Source organism: Nothoprocta perdicaria, unplaced genomic scaffold (genome assembly GCF_003342845.1).
Source record: "Nothoprocta perdicaria isolate Ctin4 unplaced genomic scaffold, notPer1 scaffold_233, whole genome shotgun sequence".
Classification (NCBI taxonomy): domain Eukaryota; kingdom Metazoa; phylum Chordata; class Aves; order Tinamiformes; family Tinamidae; genus Nothoprocta; species Nothoprocta perdicaria.
The window spans coordinates 955,800-964,800 of NW_020455459.1; positions in this window are offsets into that span (position 1 = coordinate 955,800).

Genomic DNA, 9,001 nt, shown 5'->3' on the forward strand with positions numbered 1-9,001 from the left:
GCCACACAAAGAGTAATCTGTTTTTTGTTTGTTTTTGTTTTTGTTTTTGTTTTTTAGGATTTATGTTAAAATTTTACTCTGGTTGTGTAAACAGATTTTTTGAGTGAGCATAACATTAGGTCATCTAGCTGTAATGAAATGTGACTTCAGCCTGTCATTGTCAATTTACAACTTAAGCAGTTAATGATATTTCAAAGAAACATGGAAAAGAAACAATTTTTTATTTTTTTATGTATATAGTTTATAGGTATCACAGAAAAAGAAAATTGCAAGAGGCTCAGGATGAAGATGCKGATAGTAATTTCTATTTTATGCTAGTTTATAAAAAAAAAACAAAACAAATGCCTTAATTAGTGCTCTTGAGCATGAATAAACATGCCCTCTTTCAATAGGCGATATAAATAACCTCCTCTAATACTTGCCTCCTTCAATATTAAAAGTGATTATTCTTTCAACTAAGGAAAAAAAAAAAAAAAAGAGTAAGGTGAGGTCTAAAAATGAAAACAAAACTAAAAATTGCAGGAATGGTGATGCCAATTAATACCGTGGAAGACAATGATACCCATAATTTCYGGATTTGTACAGCTGAGGATTGCTATGGAACAGAATGCACCATGGATAAATATCTCAGCTGACCCTTCCTGTTTTTAATTGAAAAGTCTGAGCTTTCTTTCTTTCAGGGGAAAAAAAAAGGATGAAATGGGGTTTGGTTTGCTTAAAAGCAATGTCAATTTTAATTACTTTACTTAAATACCCCTTGAAATTTGCCTATAAAAACTGCTATAAAAGCAAGTAAAGTTAATCAGAAAACTGTGCACATTTTATTACAGGCAAAGGCATATACTCACTAGCTATAGTTTGTAAATTTATTGGCCATGAAACAGTGGAATACAGTTTCCTAGTATTTTGCAGATTATGTGGGCTTCTTATTTTTTTTTATCTTGAAATACCCCTCTTATTTACTGAAACARAAATTTGACCTGACTAGAAATACAATACAGCAAAGATCTTTTCTTGAAATAGAGGAAATACTTTTAGTTTTTATTAGAGGATCTTTTTCTCATCCATGTGAAATGGTACAGTAGATTAGTGGCATACCAATTTCAAACACAGTAAGTGTTGATACTTCTTCTGCATTGAATCATCAGAGCACAGAAAGGCCGAGTAGTTCCTTCCTGCCAAGCAATAGTTTTCAAGGAGAAAAAAAAATAAAAATAAAAAAGCAAACAAAAGCAAGAAAGGAAAAATGGACTGGCAGCATCATTGCTTTCTAACTGCCAGCGGCACYGTAAGGATAGCTCTTTCATAGAAACTTAATTTCTTTTAAAATCAGATTATAATTCATGTTTTTGTGTGGTATTTGGATTCTTCAGCCAATGAAATTCTTTGATCTACAAACCTGGAAATCAAATGTTTTTGTTTTTCTTGGGGGAGGGTTGTAAATGCACAGATTTTGACARGAGGGCAAATCTTTTCCCTGAATCCTAATTCTACAAGAAGGAARCTGAGGAAATTGTGCCAAAACGCAGGTGATTTTGTGGTTTGGATGAGGCTTGTGACATGAGGGATGTCCTCATGTGAGGGAATGCATTTCCTTTGGCTGCAGGCTGCGCTTTGAACCATGCAGCAGTGAAGAAACCCCTTGAATTGATTAGATCAATGTTCGAGTACTGACTGAGATTTATGTAAATATTTAAAAGATAGGTGTAGATAATATCAGCAGCCACTTTCAATATGTTTAGTTGCCAGATTTTAAGGCTTTCAGACAAAAGTATAACCCTCTAATTAGTGAATATCATATAAATATGTTGTCTATCTTTCATAGTTTCTTTAGAGGCTAACTCATGACCTTGAACTAGAAAATAACCAGCCCAGAGGGGAGCTACTTCCACTGCAATAACAGAGGTAATAGAAGGTAATAGAAGTCAAGATTCCTCCTAGATGTGATCTTCTTTTTCCCCCTTGTTCCAAGCATGTTTGTAGTTCCAAAACCTCCCTCTCACAAAGCTTAATGCCAGCAGTCTGCTTTTCTTTTTGGCTTATCCTGATTGATGGAAGACTGATTTCCTCATTACTCTGGGTGCATCCCATCTAGGCCCAGTTTTTATGATTTATGGGTGGCCAGTTTGACTAAATAATCCATAACTCAATTCTCCTTGACTAGCAAAAAATCGTCCTCTACTGGTTCTCTCTCTTATATCCAGGCTCTGGAGTTCATGGGGACTAGCCTTAACAGTAAAGACAGAAGCAAAGAAGGCATTTAGTACCTCTGCCTTCTCTGCATTCTCTGTCACCAAGGCACCTTCCCTATTCAGCAGAGCACTAGCATTTTCCCTAGTCTTCCTCTTGCTACTAATGTATTTATAGGAGCCCTTCCTGTTGTCCCTTATATCTCTTGTTAACTCTAATTCCAAAAGGGCTATGGCCTTCGTTATTGCATTCCTATATTCTCTGAAAATGCTCCTATATTCTTCCCGTTCTCCTACATTACGTATACTCTTTCTCATTAAGTTTACTCAACAGATCCTTGCCCATCCACACAGGGCTCCTGCACCCCTCACTCAATCTCTTTCTTGTAGGAATGCACCAATCCTGAACTTGCAGAAAGTGGTATTTGAATGTTAGCCAACTCTTCTGATCCCCCTTTCCTTCTAAGACCCTGGCTCAGRTGATTCTTCCAAGGAGCTCCCTGAAAAAGTCAAAGTTAGCCCTCTTAAAGTCCAAGTTTGCAATCCTACTTCTTGCCCAGCTTCCCCCACGCAGGATCATGAATTCCAATATTTCATGGTCACTGCAGCCAAGACTGTCCCCAACCCTCACATTTCCCACTAGACTACCTCTGTTTGTTAGTATTAGGTAGCAGCGCCCCTCCCCTTGTTGGCTCCTCAACCACCTGCATCAAGAAGTTATCTGCAATGTTCTGCAGGAACCTCCTGGACTGCCTGTTCCTGCCTGTGTGGTTTTCCCAGCAGATATCAGGGTGGTTGAAGTCCCCACAGGGCCTGTGATCAGGAGGCTTCTTACAGCTACCTGTAAAAGGCCTCATCCACTTCCTCTTGGTCACATGAGTGGGCCACGTTCCAGGCTTGGGAGCTGTCCCACCATGTYTCAGTAACWGCAATGAGATGATGGCCCTACATTTGCACACACATCTTCAATTCCACTTGTTTATTCTCCATGCTATGTGCATTTACATAGAGGCATTTGAGTTGGATTTCTGATGTGCTTCTCATTCTAGCTGAGGCATCTTCAACTTGATTGTGTTGGCCTTCAGTAATTCTCATATTTTGTCATTTAATCTCTCCAGGCTTTGGGMACCCTTCACAGACTCTGGATTTAGGCTGCTCTGAGTGGCATGACAGGGAATCGCCTACCTTATCACCTGGTTCCCTACTGAGACAGTGATATCCTTCCCCTCCTTGAATCTAGTTCAAAGCCTTCTCGATGAGCCCTGATAACTGATGACCCAGGACCCTCTTCCCCCTTAGGGAAGGATGGATCCCATTAGATGCCATCATATCTTGTGCCATGTAATGCTTCCTTGTCAAAGAGACCACGTTGTGGTGATGACACCAGCCGTGGGGCCAAGTGTTGATGGTCTGTGTCCTCCTGTTGCTTTCTGTATTGCTGCCCGCACTGGAAAGAATGGWAAAGAAAATGACCTGCATGACTGAGTTCCTGATCGTCTGAACCACTTTCCCAAAGTGCTTTTTGATTGCCCTCAGGCTGTGTTTTGCTGCTTCTTCTCCTCTCATATGTAGGACTGTCAATGGATAAGAGTCCGTCGGTTGAACAAGAGTCCGTCGGTTGAACTAGACTGGGAAGTTTCCTGGTGATATTCTTAACCCAAGTCCCAGGAATAACTGTATAGTGATGACTTTACACTTGACCTAACTTGAGAAAGGGTTACAATGACTGGAATTGGCAGTCCTTTCATTAGTTACCTAGCTCTGTCACTTCCTATCTATTTTTTTTTTTCACATTCAATCTTATATGTAAGTATTACACAAATGTAAGTATTTGTGTATCCAGCATGAGGTCCCTGGTCTCTCACAMCATTAAGGTCCTTTCGGGTCAACATAAGGAAGTTAGTTAAACCACGATACCATCTCTCCTTCTTTCACTTTTGAGCCCTTTTCCCTGTCTTCATCTCCTCCGATATCTCTGTCCTCTGTTTGTAGGAGTGAAAGCATCATTAGACTTATTGTCATTAAATCACTAACAGTGACTTTTTTTCATAATCACAAATGAATTATCCTTCCCTTCAGAAAGTCTTACACAGAATACTGCCAATGTATTCTTACTGAGCATTTTTATATTTCTAGGTGAGTGTATCTTTTTCAGTCTCATGTAGCTTGTATACTAAATTATTCTTTAGGAAATTTCACAATTTAAAAATTTATGGCAAAGCACTATTGGTTTGTTGGGTGACTTTTTTAATTTTAATGTGCTTCATTTTTACCATCACTGGGATTCAAAACAATCTCTATACCTAGAGATATTTCTTAGATATGTCTTTAATGATGTTTTATGCATACTATAATTGTGTCACTCATCCAGAAGCTGCTACAAGTGTTTGTGTTCTATCATCTGAAGTGCTGGCAACAACTACTGTAGAGTTAGAGGTTTTGTTGAATGATTTTTCAGGTTCCTGTTTTGTTTGTTGTACCACAATTTGGCAAAATTTTCCCAACTCATGTCAAAAAGTATCCAGATTAATCTGGTCACAAAAGGTACCATTTCTCAGCTGCTTTTGGCCATAAGAAAAAAATAGATTCTTTTAATACTCTTTGAATATTAAAATAAATATTCCTGTCCTACCGCACACCTAGGAGACATAGGCTTAACTATAAGAAGGAATGACTGAAATGGTGTTTGTAAATGCACATATTCAGGACCATGTACTCTTTCCATTCAGTGCTTGTTAGGTTACAGGGTGGATTTTCAGTCTGCTCCAAGATACACTGTCACTTTTGACATTGTTATTTCTTTTTATCTCAAGCTGAGAAGAACAATATTACAAAGCTCTTTCAAAAGCAGTTTCTCTGTAAATGCATATATAAAGCATTTTCTCTCCCTAATCAGAAAATGATAAAATGTAATGTTACATAGTTTTTATAAATAGAAAAATTATTTTTGAAATGGCAAAGTTATAACTTTAGTAGAAATAGGTCCTCCTCCCAGGGTGTGCTCCTACTATAAAGCAAACCAATCACACTGATCAACTGGAGATATAAAAGGAATCCCACTGCTTTGAGATGTTTTGGGTCGTATTTAGGTGACCTATTTAGGTGATTAAAGTATCTATGGAAGTTCCTCAGTTTAAGTAGGCAGTATGTCAGACCACACACAAAAAAGCAAGACACTTGCTCCCTATTTACTCAATGGAGAAGAACAGCCCAAAGGACTCTTGTAACATATGGCTTATGACCTAACAGGGTTAACGAAGTAATGTGATTCTGCATTTTCTGCCGTGGTGAGCGAGGGAGACTCACTGCAGAGTCTTTCAGACAGTGATCTGTGATCAAAACTTTCATCATAACCACATGGTGTGCATCTTTCAAAGATAAAATTGTCTAAAGTTTAAAGATGTCTGAATCTTTGAGGGAAAACAGGAAAAACAATAAGTTCCTTTTTTATTATTATTATTTTACAAGCTCTTAACTACACTGAAGTCTAGGTTCTTAAATGTTTCTTTTGACGTAAACAGAAATTCTTGCTGAAATTTCTAGTCCACAGAAGCCTTCAGATGCAATGCAATAAGTTGAATTATCRGGTTTTCCTTCCATTACTTCTGTGAAATCTATTTGTCCTCCAAAAACAGCCTGTCCCACAGTGATTGGGAACTTCTTCAAATATTAGCTGGAGCCAAGAGGAGCAGATAAAAGAGGAAATATATTAAAAGATGAAGTTCCATAACTTTAAAAAAAAATCTTTTTTATCTCCTTTTCTAAGGAAATGTAAGACAAAAGACTTGGAACTACTCAAACTCTATTTCCTTAGATTTAAGGAGCATTCTCTAATTGATAAACTGGTCTTATTTTTGTGCATGAGAAAAATACAAGTGTTTTTTTTTTTTTTTTTTCCCCCAACACAACATCCAGAATAAAAAGCCATTTCATGGTTATTTCATCCTCATAATTTTCATGGTTTCCCATATTGTGTTCTCAAAGTTTCTAAAGCAAGGGCTAAAAATGAAGTTCCATAACTTTAAAAAAAAATCTTTTTTATCTCCTTTTCTAAGGAAATGTAAGACAAAAGACTTGGAACTACTCAAACTCTATTTCCTNTTTTTTTTTTTTTTTTCCCCCAACACAACATCCAGAATAAAAAGCCATTTCAGTGGTATTTCATCCTCATAATTTTCATGGTTTCCCATATTGTGTTCTCAAAGTTTCTAAAGCAAGGGCTAAAAATGCTGCTAWCATCTATAGTCAATTCACTCTGATCTCATAATCAAACAAGCCTGAAAGAATCTGCCAGGCAATTTTCCTCTAAAGTGTTTGAACCTTGCAGGCATATTTCCAGTGCCAAAAATCATTACAGAATTGAAAACCTCTTAGTCAGGTACAATGAAGTGTGAATCTTGGTCTCTGGGTATATAATTTTTTAGATTTAGGGCATGTTAGTGTTAACAACTTGACAGCTTGTCTGAAACAATTAATTTTTTAACCCAAAGGATCCCTCCTGTCATAACATTTTACCATTATCATAGTACTGTTTGAATCTAGTCTGGCAGCAAGCCATCTATTTCTACTTTAGATTAAATGACACGTTTCTTTATTCACCTTGTGAGACAGACACCAGTAAAAGTGGGTAACTTATACCTGGTTTATATCACATTTTAGTAGTAGTCTTTTTAGCTATTGCTGTTCTAGCCTTCATTTGTTCCATCCTGGAAAAAGATCCCCCTGACATTTTGTATGTATGTAATCACTATGCATGCAGCAAAACCAGTAGACATTGAAGGAGCATCACAGACTAGATTCACCCCTGGGAAAGAAAACAGTGCTTACTACACAACCTTTGCAGATATTGCACATTTTACTTCTAAATTATGCCATATTGCTAAAAAATTTCCTTATCACTCCCTGGTTATACATTTGTGGTGATAAATATATCTGAGAGTTATTATCAAGTGGCCATTTGCAACATTTTATTTATTTCTTTTTTATTTTCTCAAAGAAACACAAATGACACTTCGAGGATATATCAACTGGCTGAACAGCTGTTTGGATCTTACAGGGAACTGATGGATAAGGCATTTAAAATCAGTTTTCATGTATCAATAGGTATAATTTTTTGCTCTTTTTTAATCAATATTTCTTTGGAAGCAGTTAAACAGCAGATCTGAAATATTCATCGACAAACTTTATTTTCTAAATTTGACTCAGATCTATGTTCACATAGATCCACATCAACTTGGGCATTTTAAGTGCCTGATTTCTCTGAATTTATCTAGTACATTATAGGTTGCCATGCCACCTCTGCATCCTTTAGCTCTTTTTCCTGAGCTTGGACAAGGCAAAGCTTCTGAATGAGTAATTATAGAGAAAGGAGGCTGGGGACATCAAATATCTTTCAATTTTTTTTTTTTTTCAGTCGAAAAGTTTTATTGAGTACACTGATTTAAATTTTAGATTTTTTGTGGAGCCTTTGAAGAGATTTTCATTTTCAAAAATTAAACTTAGCAAATTGTTTAAGAAAGGTTAAGTATCTAGCAGAAAATATTCTACTTAAATAAATTAAACCCAAACAGTCTTCATTTTTCCTCCACAGGAAAAAAAAACGTTCGTTCCTTCTCACAGACAGTTGTTTCTCATACTATTATTCATTTTGTCTTACATTGAAGATTTACCAGACAAGAACATGAAGCTATGTTTCGTTGGTAAGACTAAATTCAGAGCTCATCAAATGTTGGATAAGAAGCCTACACACCATTAAAATTTAACAATATTAACTCTAGCTTAGCAGACTTGAAGTGGATGGAGAGCAGAGGTGTTGATGCCTCACATTTCTCCACTAATGACCCTATTTATAGCCATTTTCTATGACTATGTGTTTGTATCCATTACCATAAATCCCTTTCAGTTCCTCATGTCTTGATCCCCTTGGTTCCCCTTGATCCCCATGATTGTAGACTCAATGATGCACTCCCTAACCTCTGAGGCCCTTTTCTAGGTGTTCAGCTTTCCTTTCACCCATGTGATCACTGCATTCTGGTCCCTTTTTATGTGTCTGGTTCTCTTGCTTTCTTCGGACTTCAGTTCAGGAGGAGAGAGCAGCTTCAATGGCTAAAACGTGACTTCAGTGGCTAAAAAGTGGCTTCAGTGACTTAAAAGCTAAAATGCTTAAACCCATATTTTTGACTGAGTAGATTTTCAGTGATGTAATATTCATTGAGAAACTATGTATCTTCAGTGCTTCTAACACACTGTCTCTTTCATGGGAGACTCAATATACGCAGTTAGGTACGCACTTCTAGACATTTTGGTCAATAATTTTTTTTCATGAATGACTTACCTAAAAGCCACAGAGAGACTTAGTGGCTGATGCAAGCTGAGAACAGGTCTTGAGGTATTGTCTCCTCTATTACTCTGTTTCTGTGTGACAGCTGTAACTATTGGTTCAGGATGATTTCAGAGGCCTTGAGATCAGCAATATTTATCTCTGACAGTGCTAGTTGTGAATCATTATTGATTCTGAGGGAGGCTACGTACATATGTGTGTGGGGTTGCTTCAGAATTACACTGCTGTTGCAATTACAGAGTTGTCAGATAATATGATTTCTGCTGCATCCTAAGTTCTCTAATTGTTTGTCTTATTAACCTTGGATGGTCTTGCAATCTCCTGTCTGCAACATTAATCAGCTGACATCATCTCATGCTCTGAAAGGACACTATCAAATGCAAGGACTGAAATATGTTTTCTTTGAGAAGGGCAGTGGGGCTCAATGACCTGAGCCAAGGGCATAAAAAAGGATGGAAAAGAAGACCTTATA